The 15,650-nt window shown below is 35.2% G+C and overlaps 1 protein-coding gene across 10 annotated transcripts in view; it reads left to right on the top strand.

The window, feature by feature from the left end:
- Nucleotides 1-15,650, top strand: part of LRRC49 (leucine rich repeat containing 49) — a 127,413-nt gene that overhangs the window by 46,743 nt on the left and 65,020 nt on the right. Inside the window, exon 1 of one of the 10 annotated variants that reach the window (XM_039856402.1) lies at nucleotides 6,565-6,583. The exons of the other annotated variants lie outside the window; for them this stretch is intronic. The gene's annotated coding sequence lies outside the window, so the exon portion shown is untranslated. Of the gene's footprint in view, nucleotides 1-6,564; nucleotides 6,584-15,650 lie in introns of those variants that run through there. 10 annotated transcript variants of the gene reach the window in all.

Genomic DNA, 15,650 nt, shown 5'->3' with positions numbered 1-15,650 from the left:
ATCATCTATAATATAGCTACTAAGCAATTTTGATATAGCAGGCTATATTTGTCGGGGCCACTTGCTAATTAGGCCATAACTTCTAACTTGGTATCCCTACTTAGAACTAATGCTCTAAGGGACATGTAAATGTATACATTTTGTTTTTCAAAGATTTGAAGCATATCATCCTTTATATTGTGATACAGTTTCATTCAGGGTCAGTGAGGGAGATTTCAGAACTGGAGCTGAGACAGACTTTCAGTGCAAAAGGACCTCTACTCCTTCCATAATTCTTTCCTTCTCCGCTTCCTCTGAGCCACTTAGTTTGAACTAGATTTATAACTACCCCTCAGTTCTTTAGTTTCACTTCAAGGATGTTCTTTGAACGTGCTTTTATAAGAGGGTAGGTATTAAGTGTAAAAGACTTTAGAGCACATCTCTTCCTAACCTCTAGGCCTTTGCTTCTGATTATTAAAAACTATTTTAATTTTTGTGCATTTTCTGTTTACATCTTTTCCCTTCTTCATCAGACTTAAGTGTTAACCCTATATACTTGTACTATATTTCTAAAGTTAGAGATTAAATCCAGATGGTGAACTTTGCAAATAGGCATTATTTCAAAGAAAATACCCTTAATCTTTCTCTTTTTTCCTCTCTGTGGAAAAAATATTCAAGTTTTCTGAAAGACTTTTTATCTTTTTTTCAGTTTATGTTGAATGCTCTTCCAGCTGCCTTTCAATCTTGTTGGGGAGGTAGGATTTATTTTCAATGGCTATGGAGGAGACACTCAATTTTTCTTAGGGAATATCTGCTTTCTAAAGACCACTAACAACTGTTCTGAGGGGATAGTTTTTCATTCTCAAAATATGTTGTTTCTTGTGTCTCACAATATTAGTGTTTTAAGGTGCTGCAAACCCCAACCTGTGGTTGAATTCACTAATTTCTTTCTTGTTTTGTTTATGGGGAGTAATTTAAAGAGATATAAATTCGGGTGCAGGGTTATGTTGTTCCTAGGTTCCCAGGATACCTGAACTTCTGAACCGCTGGTGTAATTTCAGGATTAGCTCAAACTGGTTCTATCCTGTTTCTGACAAGACCCGGACCAAAGTTAACAGATAACCAATAATGTGTGAACCTTCTTACTAACTGAATAAAACAAAGGAAATTAACTATTGACAGATCTTTTCTGACCACCTACTAAGAAAAGTTTTAAATTTAAGAAATAACTACATACTTGTGGAGGAAATTTCATTATTAGTACCCATTTAGCTACTCTTGAAGTGTTTGCCTAATGGCTGACATGTGATTCACCTTCAGACAAACATTTAATTGCATTTTTAAAATGTGATAGACATCATCTAAAGAGGGCCAACCAAAACAAGTTCTAAAAATAGGGGCTTTTAGGTTTTAACCAAGTTATTGGATTCTTAGAGGCCCATTTGCATAAATTATTAGGTACCTGGTGGAAATTCAGAAAGTTCCAAAATGTGATGGCACCCTATTGAATTCAGAGAACAACAACATGGCTTGAATAGATACCTATATTTAATGGTGAACTTGGTAGACAAAACCCTTTTGTATGTTTTTCTGCAGATATCAGAACAGCACATTTAAGTTCTACCAGTAAGCATGCAAGATATAGTTAGAGAACGAATGACAAATATTCATATCTATGTATTCGAACGGAACCAGTGCTTCCGGTTAAAATATCACTCAGAGCATGAGGAAGACACAAATGAGTAATTATAATACAGTGAGTTTAACTTAGTTGTGGTGATACGCAGGGATATTAGGAAATGTAAATCAGCCTAGAAGTGAAGGAAGTCTTCTCAGAGGAAGAGGGCACCTGAGCTGAGCTCTAAGTGCAGGGTAGGCCTTAGTAAAGTGGCGGATACTGTGACATTACAGGCAGGGAGCATAACCTGGTTGATGGAGAGAGCTCAAGGTGGACTCACTAGATCTACTCTTTGAAGTTCTGTAGTGAGATCCTTGCTCTTCCCTTCTCCACTTCCTCTCCCTCATTCCCACCCCATACTAACCCTGGGCCTTCCTCCAACCCACAGAATGCTGGGGCGGGGGTGGTGGGAGTCCTGCCAAAGTATTTTTTGTGATGATCACCTTAAAAATGTTCTGTGATTAATCAAGATCAGTTAAATCTAATTTGTTCTTTAGACATGTTTATTCTGTTATCTACCTCTTCTTCTGGGGGTACTGCTTTTCTGGTTGATTTGTTTTTCTTGGCTCTCATGATGTTAATTTCCAAGTAGTCTGATTGTATTTTTTTCTAATGGTTAATCTTATTTTATGAATGAAATAAAATTTTCTTTGATTTCTAGAATTTACTTTTTTCCCTTGGAGTTAATACCTGTGTTTGTTCTCTAAACACAAGAAACAAACAAACAAAAATGCTCTTTCTTTCTTTCTTTGTTTCTTTATTTCTGTGATTTTTGGATGGTAGTTCATATTTATAAATGAGAGTCTAGATGGAGTTGTTTCCTCAACATAAGTTTTTAAAAATCACCGTGAATGCAATTTGTGAGTACAGGATCTCGGTCTGCAAGAGGATATAGCCAAGGGAAGAGGGAGCATGTCTACCCAGCTGGACTTCCCTTTGGGATATGCGTAGAAACTGGCCTTCTGGGAATGGGGTTCTTTTTTCATCTTAGTCACCAGAACTTACCCAGAGCGCTGCCCTTCTTCTCTCATCATTTTCAGTCTAGGGACAGTTCAGGAGTTAGCCTCTCTGAGAGTGAGAGACCGGCAGTTTGTTACCAAACCCTTCAATAATTACTGGACAGCTGACTCATATATGCTGCCAACACTTGCTGTCTGATCTAGGGAATATTCTGAGGTTCTGCCGGCAATACTTACTAACTCGCAATGTAACAATCCTGTTCATTTTAGGCTCTTTAGCAATTTTTTACTAATTCCATCTGCTTTATATCTTCCAGAAATTCCTTAGTGTTCTGGTCTGCTGATGGAACTCCTCCTGGTTTTTTAGTACTACTATGGATATTTCATACTTTTATGTTCAGTCATTTCAGAGACATTTTGAGAGGGTGGAGAGAGGTTAGAGCATGCGCTCATGCAGACATTCTCATAACTGTCCTTCATTTGAGTGATTTCTCCAAAGAGGCTGCATGTGAAGATATCCTTGGAAGCTTTGAAAATACGTAGTCACTGGTTCACTGCTGGGTAGTCTGCTCCAGTAGATTTGGAGTAGGGCCAGGGATCTGGATGTTTTTAAGACTTCTCAGATGATTCTGATATGCAATCGATGCTAGGTTTGGGAACCATTGAGTTATGGCACTCTAATGTGAGAATATTTTTTAACTTAGAGATTTCTATTTTATGTAAAATTTCCCTTCACAAGGAAAAGCTTTCTAAACAAAAATGTTTATCAGGGATAAATATTTGCTACCCTTGGAAGGTAGTTTATGATTTATTGCCAAAAACTGGAGTGTTTCATCAGTTTCATCCCTTTTCCACTGAGATATTTGCAAAGTCAAAAGGTTAAGTTATAATTGATTATTCTCTCCAGTCTCTCTCTTCTTCCATTCTCCAAACATAGAAAGTTTTAATAAGCTTTTTTAGGGGAGAAAGAAAAACAGAAGGAAGAAGGTTTATAATTCTAATGCCTGATGGCCTGAAAAGGAATGGTTGCTATTGCTTCTAGAACTAAGGGGAAAGGAGTGTCGTTGGGAAAGGAGTCAGATATAGTCAAAGTCAAATATCAGCTCAGGACTCTTGGTCTCATATACTCTTTTTTTTTTAATTGTGGTCAAATATACATAAATGTACCATCTTAATCATTTTTAAGTATACAGTGCAGTAGTGCTAAATAAATTCACATTGTTGTGCAGCCAATCTCCAGAACTCTTTTCATCTTGCAAAACTAAAACTCTGTACCCATTAAACAACAGCTGTCTCCCAACCCCATGGCAACTATCATTCTACTTTCTGTCTCTATGGTTTTGACTACTCTAGGTTTAATCATACAGTATTTGTCTTTTTATGACAGGCTCATTTCCCTTAGCAAAATGCCCTCAAAGTTCATGTTTTTGTAGCATGTCTAAAAATTTCCTTCCTTTTTAAGACTGAATATTCATGTATTATTCTTGAGGTGGTGTGGAACAGACTAGAAACAGAGCTTGCAGAATGAGCCAGGCCTACCTCTCAATCCTTATTGCCTTCCCATAATGCCCCAGATTCCTGTTCCACTGAGCTTCCTTAAACTTATCATGTTCCCCTGTGCCCACTCAGTCTTTGTATCTACTGTGGCTTCTGGCAATAACGTTTTTTATTGTCTCTTTGTCTGAATAACTCCTGAGCTTCCGTTAGATCTCAGATTAAATGACACCGAGATTTCTCAATCTTTCATATGCCTAAGAATTATCTGGAGATCCTGCTAAAATGCAGCCTTCTGAGACCTATCTTTCATAGATTCTAATTTAGTAGTTTTAGGTGGGGCCCAAGAATTTATATCTTTAGCAAATGTTGCAGCCGACTTAAAAATACCACTGGCCTGTGTTTTTCAGACTTCAAGTCAAAACTTATTAAGGGATCCTAAAATCAATTTAGTGCAAGACCAGAAAAATAAAAACAGAATAGAAAATACCAGAGTTTGTCCCATGTTGTAAGGGTATTGTTTCATGAAAATTTTCCAGTTTTAATTATATGTGAGTATATATATGCATGCATTTGTATGTATTATTTTACTTAGATATATGGGAACCGGGTTACAATGTAAATATATTTCTCACTATAGATTGGGTTTAAAGAGTTTGAAAAAATACTCTGGGGTCTTGCTTCATGCTTTTAGAGATTCCTGTATTTCCACTGCGAGTGTAGTGTTCATAGTTTATTGTACTTTCATTTTAAATTGTTCTGTCTGCTAGACTGTAATCTTCACCAAGGCCAAGAGGTATGTCTGCTTTGCTCACTTAGAGTCTCTCCAGCATCTAGCATGTATGTGCTCCTGGTAAAAATATTACTATTGTATCAAAAAAAATTTAAGAATAATTTAATCCCTCAAACAGAAAGATTTTTCTCTATGGGCTAAGAAATTGTTTTGTTAGATCTTCTATGTCATCACTAAGTCATTTGGACTATGTTAAATGCCTAGACGTGTGAAGTTTAAAGGCTTGAACAATCAAAATTCTCTTGGCAGTTGTTTCTGGCTTCCACGTCAATTTGTTGACTAGTCAGTAAGGATCTTGCCCAGAACATTTAGAAACAAAAAACAAAAATCTACAGAAACTAAATCTTCCTGTTATTGTGGTATATCAAGGAAGGGTGGTAAGCATGGTGTGCCCTAGTAAAAAGGCAATAAGGATCTGCAGTATCTGTTGGGGAGTTAAAAACAATAATAAAACTGCCTAAAAATAATTTCCGTTTTATTATCTTCATGCGCCGGAAACTCTAAATCATGTCAGGGATAAAATACTCCTCCCAGTCAGTGTGGACCTCTTATACTCCTTCCTTCCCTTAGTAAGACAATGCCTTTTGGACTCTGCTTTCTCTTTGTGACGTCATTGAAAATTTTAAACTAGGTTTCCTTTTTCTTTTTTGAAGAAAGAATGCTGTTAAAAGTTCTCTAATGACCTCTTTTAGTAATTATGGTATGACTAACAGTCACTGGACTGCAAGCGTTGGGGTTTGACTTCTTCATTACAGGGCAAGCTTATCCTCCAGTCTATTTTCAGAATTTTATTGAAAATGGCACATAACTTTATGTTTATCAGGAGCTTGTTCTCTTTACATCTTTCTCAAGCTATGCTTTAACCTGTATAAATTATATATTCAGAGAAGAACCTATTTCTGTTTAGGAAAATCAGAGAAACTCAGACTGCTCTAAAGTTGTCTCTTTTAGTACTAGTTGATATTTTAAGGAAGAAATTATTTTACCGACCTTCAGAATATATTGATATTTGTTATGAACTCAGGTTGTTACGTAAAGTGTTCCTATAGCTGAGAAATAGGACTTTACTCTCATACTTCTCAGGATTGGAAGTGTGGCTGTGTCCTTTTGGCTTGAAGGAAATTAGTTTTCCTTAGTTCCAGGATCCAGCAAACTGATAAAATGCCTTTGCTTTTTTTTCCTTTGTGGCTCAAGTTAACAGATAACCAATCATGTGCGAACCTTCTTACTAACTGAATAAAACAAAGGAAATTAACTATTGACAGATCTTTTCTGACCACCTACTAAGAAAAGTTTTAAATTTAAGAAGTGACTACATACTTGTGGGGAAATTTTCATTATTAGTACCCATTTAGCTACTCTTGAAGTATTTGCCTAATGGCTGACATGTGATTCACCTTCAGACAAACATTTAATTGCATTTTTAAAATGTGATAGACATCATCTAAAGAGGGCCAACCAAAACAATTTCTAAAAATAGGGGCTTTTTTTTTTTAACCATTGCTGTTTTACTCCTTTGCCATAAGCAAAACTATCTGTGCGAAGGCATAGATAGTTCCTTAGTGCCTGATGGTCAAGCCCAGCTGCAGCTTTTCAATTCTTTTAGAAGGATTAAGCAAAAAGATATGCCCACAACTAACGATAGGTTTGTTTTACCATTTTAGACATATAGACTTTGAGGTAAGATAAATTTGTTTTATCATGTTCAGAGTTGATGTAATTATTGGATCTAAATGTATTTTACTGAAAACATAAAACTTTTACTAATATAAAATAAAAATGAACAATTTTCATATAATTTTTTTGTATACCTTATTTCAATATTACCTTATCGTAGGCAACTTTTCTTTTTAGAGAGCAAAAGTAGAAATTATTCTAAAATGTTATAAAATATTAAAATGCTTAAAATATTCGACTTCCTTTTCTTGTTTTTAGGATGTTTAGTTTGTTAAATGACTGTGCTGTTTGTAATACTTTGCATTCTAATATCAAGACATGTTAGAATTTTCTACACTAAGCTAAGGATTATACAGTTTTGTTACTTAATTTTCTCTGACTATTGTTTTATATTTGTGTTGTAGTCAAAATGATTTTTTATTTCTGTTAAAGTATTTGTTGATATCATGCTAGACAGATTACTGACTACACAGATAGAATATGACCACCATGATACCATGTACTCTTGCCAAGAGGCAGTATTATTGAAGACAATGGAGATTTTTTTCTGATTTCAGAGAATTAGCTTTAACGCTGTTCACACAGCAGAACTTTGAAATCATAACATTATCCTATTAAAGCTCTGTAAATAAGTAAGCATTAGAAACCAACTTCTTTATATGTCTTATATTCTTTATAGTATTTTGTGCAGTTATAAATTTTATAAATTGTTTTTGCCTAAGCTAGCACTTTAAAGTGAACAGAGTACATTTGCTTCATATCTTCTAATTTACTAAGTTGCATATAGAATTTACTGCCAAGAGAAAATTACTTAAGTTACACAACTGAGGTTAAAGGCTTCATTCAAATGTGTTGTCAGGGAGCCCCCGAAAACCAGGTGGTAAGTCTCCAAATGAAGCAGGGTCAGAGCTTTTAAAGGATATTGGAAAGTTGAATATATGTGACCTTGTAGTCTTAGCATAGGCAATTTTCAACTTTAACCTCCATTCGCAGTTGGGGTTGTTCCTCTTCCTTTCCTCTTGCTTCGGGACTCAGTAACCATCAGAATGGTATTTTCTGAGGACTGTTTTTGCAAGCCCTGTGGTTTACTGAAGAGTCAAAGTTTTAGGGCAGGGGTAGTCGATAGTAAAAAAGAAAAAAAGGAGGGCAAAGGTACAAGGCAGTGGAGAAACTGGGTACCCTCTATCATGTTTCTTTTATTTCTTTTGCATTACCTTTGAAAGAGAGAAGGGCAGAGAAAAAAATCTATTGGATAGCCATTACTTTTTACTATTATTATATGTCTTATTTTATCGTCCTTTTTCTATCAGCATCTACAGTCCTTTAAAGCATCTTTCTCCTCTAGGTACAATGCTACCATGGATTTTATTTATAACATTATGAAGGAACTTCCCAGTTGTTTTCTAGATATTCTTACTATCATCATAAAGTTTAGTTTTTATTAGTGTAAAGGTAATTTATTTGTATATGTATGTGAGTTTTTATAAAAGGAAGGATTCCTGAACTAAAATTAAACTAAGGTTCTGTGAGCAGGGTGTTTGCACACTTAGTCTCAGAGTGGGTTCACACATACATAACTGAGAGGCTGATAGCTATTCATGGCAATGAACTAACATTTTTAAAATCATTAGCGTATCAAAGGCCCTTTTGGTTTTGCTAATGTGAAGGTTCTAGAAATTGCAGGAGAATTTTTGGTATGTATTAGGGAAATTTTGAGTCTTAAAATTACTCTTGACTACATGATATACTGAGTGTGGTTGTTTCTAGGTTCAGAAACAAATAGGTATGATGAATTGAGATCAATATGTGGTTTATGATTTCTTTTTGTAGTTTTTGTTGTCCTACAAATGCCAAGAAATCCAAAATATATTCAGAAATAGATTTAAGGTATAAGTAGATTAAACCTAAAATGCAAACAGAAATTAAGGCATATAAATAGCTTCCTCCGTTGCTATTCCTTATACTTGTATTGTAGAAAATTCTTCTAAAAGGGGTTTGAAGTAGCTTACAGTGAAAATTTCCGATACATAAACATTTGAACATTTAAAACAAAGGTAAATGGGTACTGAACAAATTGATTGGTTAATTTCAGGAAGAAAACAAGCTTAAAATCAATCATGCCCAAACCCCAAATGTGTACTTCTACCTACAGAACTTTTAGGTTTGATCTATTGGAGGAATTTTTGTTCATCCTTTATGATTCAATCCAAACCCCACATAAGTAGAATGATTTTCTTTTTCTAAAACCTCTACAGTATCTCTTAGAGTACTATAATATCCATTTTATATATGTCCAGTTAGGCCATATTTAACTTATCATAATATCTGTCATATGTGCCACATAGTGAGCATGTAATTATTACTGTTCTAATTAATGAATAAATAAAGCCAAAGTTTAAAGCTATGTTTTTCAGTATTCGCTGATAATTCTTAACAGTCCTATTCAACATGTTATCTTATTTAGTTGTCTGAGGATTCAGTTTGCAGCTAATTCATCATGGCTGTTCCCTGGTTTATAAACTGCTGAAAAGTAAATAAGATAAGAAAGCCAAATTAAGATTATTTTATAGTAGAGTTGGATTATTAGTAATAGCTGTCACAAGATCTTCCAGACCAAAGGCGCTCTTCTGTGATTGAAGGTTTCAGTGGGGATACTTTTTGAACATTTAAGTAGATTCAAAGTTGAGTCTTGGACAAAAACTTGAGACTTTGCTTCAGTTAGTTCCTGAATCATGATGCCAAGATAACAGAGCCCTCTTCTTGATTAAAAATAGCTACCTGATTTTCACTACCATCTATGTCATCTCTGGGACTGTTTCTATTGACTTTTTTTCTCTTTGATATTACATTTTCTTGCTTCACTTGTCTGGCAATTTCTTATTGCATTTTGGGTATTGCGGACGTTATGTTGTTGAGAATCTGCATTTAGAGGCTCTTGAGTTTTGCTCTGTAAGGTAGCTAACCTACTGGAGAATCAGATTGATCCCGTTGAAGCTTATTTTTAGATTTTTTTAGAGTAAGTCTAAAGTAATGTTTATTCTATAACTAGAGTAATCAGTTTTTATATACATATTTATTTTATCCTGACAGTAAACATAAGAATTCTGGATCAGAGGCTGACTGATATACCTGCAGAATATCTTGTATTGGTTTCCCATGCCCCATTTTCCCTGGGGGTTATATGATGAGGGCAGGTATCATCTACATATACATGGTGGGGAGTGTCTAGCACATGAGAGAAACCAAAACTTATTAATCTTGGAGCTTATAAAGGAGTTGCTTGTACAGCTGTGCCTCTTCCCCTCTATGGAAGAGAGAATGGTGGGGGAGAAGGAGAAGGTAAATTACCCTTTGAAATGTAAACAAATGGCTCCCAGTTTTATTACCTTTTGGAGTATGAACACATAGCTCTGGGAGACAAATTTCAATATCATCCCAGAAATCTCTATCTATACAATCACCGTGTAACCCAGGTGCCATTTTTCTTTGCTAGAAAGCCATGATCATGCAGAAACAGGAACATCTTCACATTGTTTGCCAACATAGAGTAGGCCTATACCTAAGTTATAATCCTTCGAGGGTCTCAACTGTATAACCTGAATGTTCACTGAAGTCTCTTCACATTGTCTAGTTGGAACTCCAATGTCCCCCAGATTCGTGTGGCCTATAGGTACTCTCTTCCTTTCACAGCCTCTCAATAGTTATATTTTGCTAGGCTTCTTGGAGTCTTGTGTTGGTACATACACATATTCAGACAAATACTTAAGAGACCCATGTGCAGATTTCTAGAGATTTTGCTCTACACAGCTCCCTCTTCTCCACTACCCGCTCCCTCCAAATTTCAGCAACCTCAGGAAACCCTAACTCTGACCTTTGTTTCTTCTACCTAGTGAGACCCCTGTTCTCTTTTTGATTCCATTTTCCTATGCTGTGATCTGGAGAGTGTCTCCAAGTGGAAGAAAGCCAAGATTAATGTGGCTTTCATGTGTTTCTCAAGGATCACAGCCCTATGCTGTCTCTTCAGTACTTGCTTCATATATTTTGTACAGTCTCATAGTTGTTTACATTGGGAGAGTAGTCTGATACTATCATAGCCAAAATTGCAAGTTCCTTCTATTAGATTTCCAAATTTTCATGTTATATATTATTTTTGCCATCTAGCTGCCTGGTACTAAATATGAAGTTCCTTTAAATCAACAATACTGTATTCCTTTATCCAAGAGCCAGTGGCTTAAGCTAATCCTGAATTGGTAAATGTCTATTTCCTGTCAAAAGCCTTACCGATATTTAAAATAAACAGTTTAAAAGTGGGCTAAAATCTGTTCTTAGATTCTTTTAACTCTGCTCCAGTATCATGTTATTTGTCCAGAAAACTTCACGTTTTACCTTATTACTTTATTTCTTTACAGAAATGCCTTCAAAACTTATCATTTAATATATTCTTACCTTTATTGAAGAAATTGGTGAAAGAACTAGTTAAACCAGAAAACATTAGCTAGCGAAAGATACTATAGTTGATCACAGATTTTGTTATGGGTCAGAGAGAAAAGGAAAGACTATGAGTGTAGGATTAAGTTATCAGGATACTTTCTCAGATGTACACACAATAAGTATGTCTGAATATAGTCATTCTTGAGTCTATGTCTGAGAGTGCAGGTCGTGTTATTCTCAAAAGAAAAATACTTTTTCCTAGTTGTGATGGAAAAATACCTGTAATCTAAAAACTGTGTTAAATTATTTAGGAATAAATTTATAAGGATTATATGTCTATAGAAGCTGCTGACTTTTGATGTTTAAAGGGATGATTGATAATCATACCCTTCCATTCTACTCTAAGTTTTGAATCAGTTGAAAAATATAGGAATCAGACAAATGGAGTATAGAATAGCAGAATGCGGTTTAGATATGCACCTATAATCAGGGTTCCTAATACATCTCTCCTGAACTGGATTTTCAACTCACTGGCAGAAGAATTTGAAAACTGAGAGCTACCTCTCTGGGAGGAGTGGAGCTGAAGAGAACACTCCAATCCTGGAGACGAGGTGACCTGAAAGAAAAATAAGTGAACCTAGGGTTATTATGTGTGCACTTCTCCTTTTGGGAGTTTACCTTTTAGGAATCGTGTATGTGTATTTGGACGTGTGAATAGGTTATTAGAGAGGTTGAATTACTTGCTTTTCTCCATATTAGATTTTAGTATTAAAGCTGACTTTTATTGAGGGAGTTTGGAGTTGGAATTCTCTATGAACGAGCATACCTCTGGATTCTTGTTCTTGAACGGAAGTGAGTTAAGTAGGCTTGTTTGTTCTGGGCACATGAAAAATATCACAGTGACTTAATCACACACTCACAAGACATCTTAAAGGGCAGTTTGAAACTGTCGACCCCTCTGATATCTAGGAATTGTGTTTTGATAAAATTTCCTTCTTTTGGCTTTAAAAAGGAATTGACAACGGCAATTGTCGATGCCATGTTAGAGACCATAGTGTTTGGTTTAGGAATCTCCTGGGAAGCACTGAATGAATCTGTAAGCCAGATTCATAATATTTTTTTCTGTAGTTCCTTTGATCTTATCTTTGTCATTGTTGTTGTTGTTTGTTTGTTTGTTTGTTTTTTGTACTTTGGGATATTGGCTTGCGATTCTCCATAATGACCCACTTGTGGGATCATAAGAATGATGCCAGTTTTTCATAGCTTTCTGGGTTCAGGATGTAGGGCGGTCTCGGGATATCCAGAGGATGGTAGTGAATAACTGATCCTCCGCCTTCACATCCTTTACTACTTTATTAAAATATCTTCTCCATTTCTTTCATATAAAGAAGTTAAATTTTCTTCCCAGTTGGTTGTTGAAAAACATTGATTGTGCATCTCTATGAAACACCAAGTAAGGCATTGTGGGGAGTGACAGAGGATAAATATAAGCTTCTGTTTTCTATGAGTATATAATCTAACGACAGAGAGCACACAAAGACATGAGTGACAGAAACATAAAACAAACCAACCTGCAACTTGTAGAAAAGCCAACAGCCCCAGAACCCCAGACTGTCAGCTTAGCCACTCTGAGGTAAAGAGCCCTTCCTCCCTAATAAGTTTCTGAAGTTTCTGAAGAGCCTTAATGTTCAAAACTGTGACCCTGGACCAGCAGCATTAACATCACTGTGGAGCTTATTAGAAATCCAGAATCTCAAGCCCTACCCTCTACGTACTAGATCAGAATCATCATTTTTAAAAGATCCCTAGGTGATACAAATGTATATTACCAATTGGGAAGCACTGCTGCAGAGGATTCTGACAGTACCTATATAGGTCAAGTACGCAGTTGAAAGTAATCACTCTGGCCAGGAGCATATAGGGCACATTGAAAGCTCGAGCCTGGGACATATGTTCCCTATCCCCTAGGACGATGGGGGTGGGATCATTCGTGGATTGGGTTTGTTACAGAAAAGAAGTGTTCTTTTACCAGGGAAGGGAAGCTGAGCAGGGAGATAATGATAGATATCTAATAAACATATTTCTTCTTTTATGTCTTAGCTCACATTAATGTTAGGGATTGCTGTTCACTAACTACTTCACTTTGGATCATTTTATCCCATTTCCTGTTGTATGTGTGTGTGTTCTACTCAATCTCCCTCACCTTGCAATGCCATCTGTCTGCTTGGCCTAGATATCAGAGATTCTTGCTTCTTCCACAGCATGGTTCTTCTGTCACTTCTCAGAGTCATGTTTCTCAAATACATATGAATACATGAAGTATAAGCACACACATACCTGTGCCTAGGTCGGACTTCACTTCCTTGCACTCTTGGTAGAGCAAGGATGCCTCAGTCATTGCCTTTTATTCTACCACGATTGCATTAATCCTTGGAGTCATGCCTTTTCAAGCTGTGAACTGTTAAAAAAGTGTATTTACTAGAGGGAGTCAGACTTTTAGCTCTCAGGAATTGTAGTGACTGCTTTACAGGGAAAGAGAAGGCTATAATCCTTTACTATTATTATTTATTTTGATGCTCAAATTTTCCCAGATTTGTCAAACTGGCCTATACCAATCTTTCAATATGTTCTTCTTCATCATTCCTTGAGCACTTCTTTACTTTATGGCACAAGATGTTCCAGGATCATCTTTTGGAGGAATTCTGATTATTTTTAGTGGAAAATGGTATTTAGAAACCAAGATTTGAGTGCCAGGTATGGGGTATCATTGCTTCTAGGCCTTCTCGATATATAAAATTAAGAATATAAAAGAAGTGTGTGTGTGTGTGTGTGTGTGTATTGTTATTGTGTTTACCATCTTTATTTGTCTATCTGCATTTTTTAAAAACGTGGCTTCATACCGAAACCTTCAATCATGAATTCAATCATGAAACTTCTGTGACAGTCTAACACAACAGGGCTTATTTTAGTTATCCACCACATTCCCTTTTTATATTTATAATTACTTTCCCTGACATTGATGCTGCATTATATACATTTACTTATTTGTTTAATCTTTGAATATATAGAAAATAGATTCAGAATTGCTGACCCATATTTCTGCGGAATGAAAAAAAACTACTAACCAGGGTTAAATAATTATTTACACTGTATTTTGCCTTTAGCCTAAAGGTTTATAATCAAAGAACTGTGTTCAAAAGTTGCTTGGGTTACTTCTGCTCGCTTCACTGTTTCCAGTGTGATTATGTTATTCATTGGAAATGTAAGATTTATTTGTTTCTGTTTGTATTCTCTTTTTTGTTTTTTTCCCTTCAACCTTAATATTATTTGATATATTTATTTTTCAGTCTGTGTAGTAATAACATGGTTCTAAAACTCAGAACTACACAGAAAAGTATTACTCAGAGATCTGTCATTTCCCATTCTTTCTACCCCATTTCCAGCCCTCCTCCTTTCCATTCTGTTTTTACCCATTCCTATAGATAACCAGTATCATAAGTTTCTGGTTTATCCTTGTGTTTTTTTGTTTGTTTGTTTTGTTTTGCACAAATCAGTAGTAGTAACATGTGTACTAGAGAGGAATTCACACATTTATTTATGGTTTCAGTCTTTACATTAGATGCTTGATCCATTTGGATATTCTTTTGTGTAGAAGGATATTATTTTCTTAATGCAGTGTTGAATTTTGTTTGCTAATATTTAAAACTTTTGCAATAATACCTGCAAGTGTCATTCCTTTGTCATTTTTTTTCTTTTTTTTAAAGTACTATTTTTATCAGGTTTAGATGTCAATGTTATATTTGCTTCATAAAAAGAATTAGTAAGTTTTCCTTAATTTTCAATGCTCTGGGACAATTTATGAAACGTTGTTACTATCTAGTTTTGAAGGTTTGGTAGAATTTCTATATGAATCCGTGTGTGTGTATGTGTGTGTGTGTGTGTGTGTGTGTGTGTGTCTTTTCAGAGAATCTAGATTGGTATCATATTCCTGATTCTTTGCAGGCCAAGTGGTCTCTGTTTCAACTATTTAGCTCTGCTTTTGTATCACAAAAGCAGCCATAAACAATACATAAATGAATGAAGTAGGCTGTGTTCCAAAAAACCTTTATTTGTGGGCACTGAAATTTGGATTTTATATAATTTTCATATGTCATGACATGTTATTCTTCTTTTGAGTTTTTATAACCATTTAAAAACACAGGGACTGTTGTTAGCTTATAGGCCTTACAAAACAGGTACTAAACCACATTTGGCCCATGGGCTATAGTCTGCCAACCACTGGTCTTTATGAAACACTTTATTTTAGGCATTTCTCCTCTAAACAGCATAGAATTGTGTCTTGCTTTGTTAGCCAAATTGAAAATCTTTTTATTTTAATAAGTGAGTTAAGCACATTCATATTTATTCTTATGACTGAAATCTTCATCTCTGTCATATAATCTTATAATTCTAATGTGCATTATATTTATACTTGCATGCTTCTTTATATGATGTATTTTCTTTGCTTTTGAAATTTCTTTTGGTATTTTGGAAGTTTTGTATTGGAAATTTTGTATTTTGTATTTGTATTTTTGTTCTATTGATTACTTTTTATTTAACATTATCTAAATGCCTTTAGTCCTCTGTTTTCTTTTTCTAA

This window comes from Pteropus medius, unplaced genomic scaffold (genome assembly GCF_902729225.1).
Source record: "Pteropus medius unplaced genomic scaffold, Ma_sr-lr_union100, whole genome shotgun sequence".
In the NCBI taxonomy this organism is placed as follows: domain Eukaryota; kingdom Metazoa; phylum Chordata; class Mammalia; order Chiroptera; family Pteropodidae; genus Pteropus; species Pteropus medius.
Note: the sequence above shows the minus strand (reverse complement) of the source record. Positions and strands in the feature narration are given on the sequence as shown.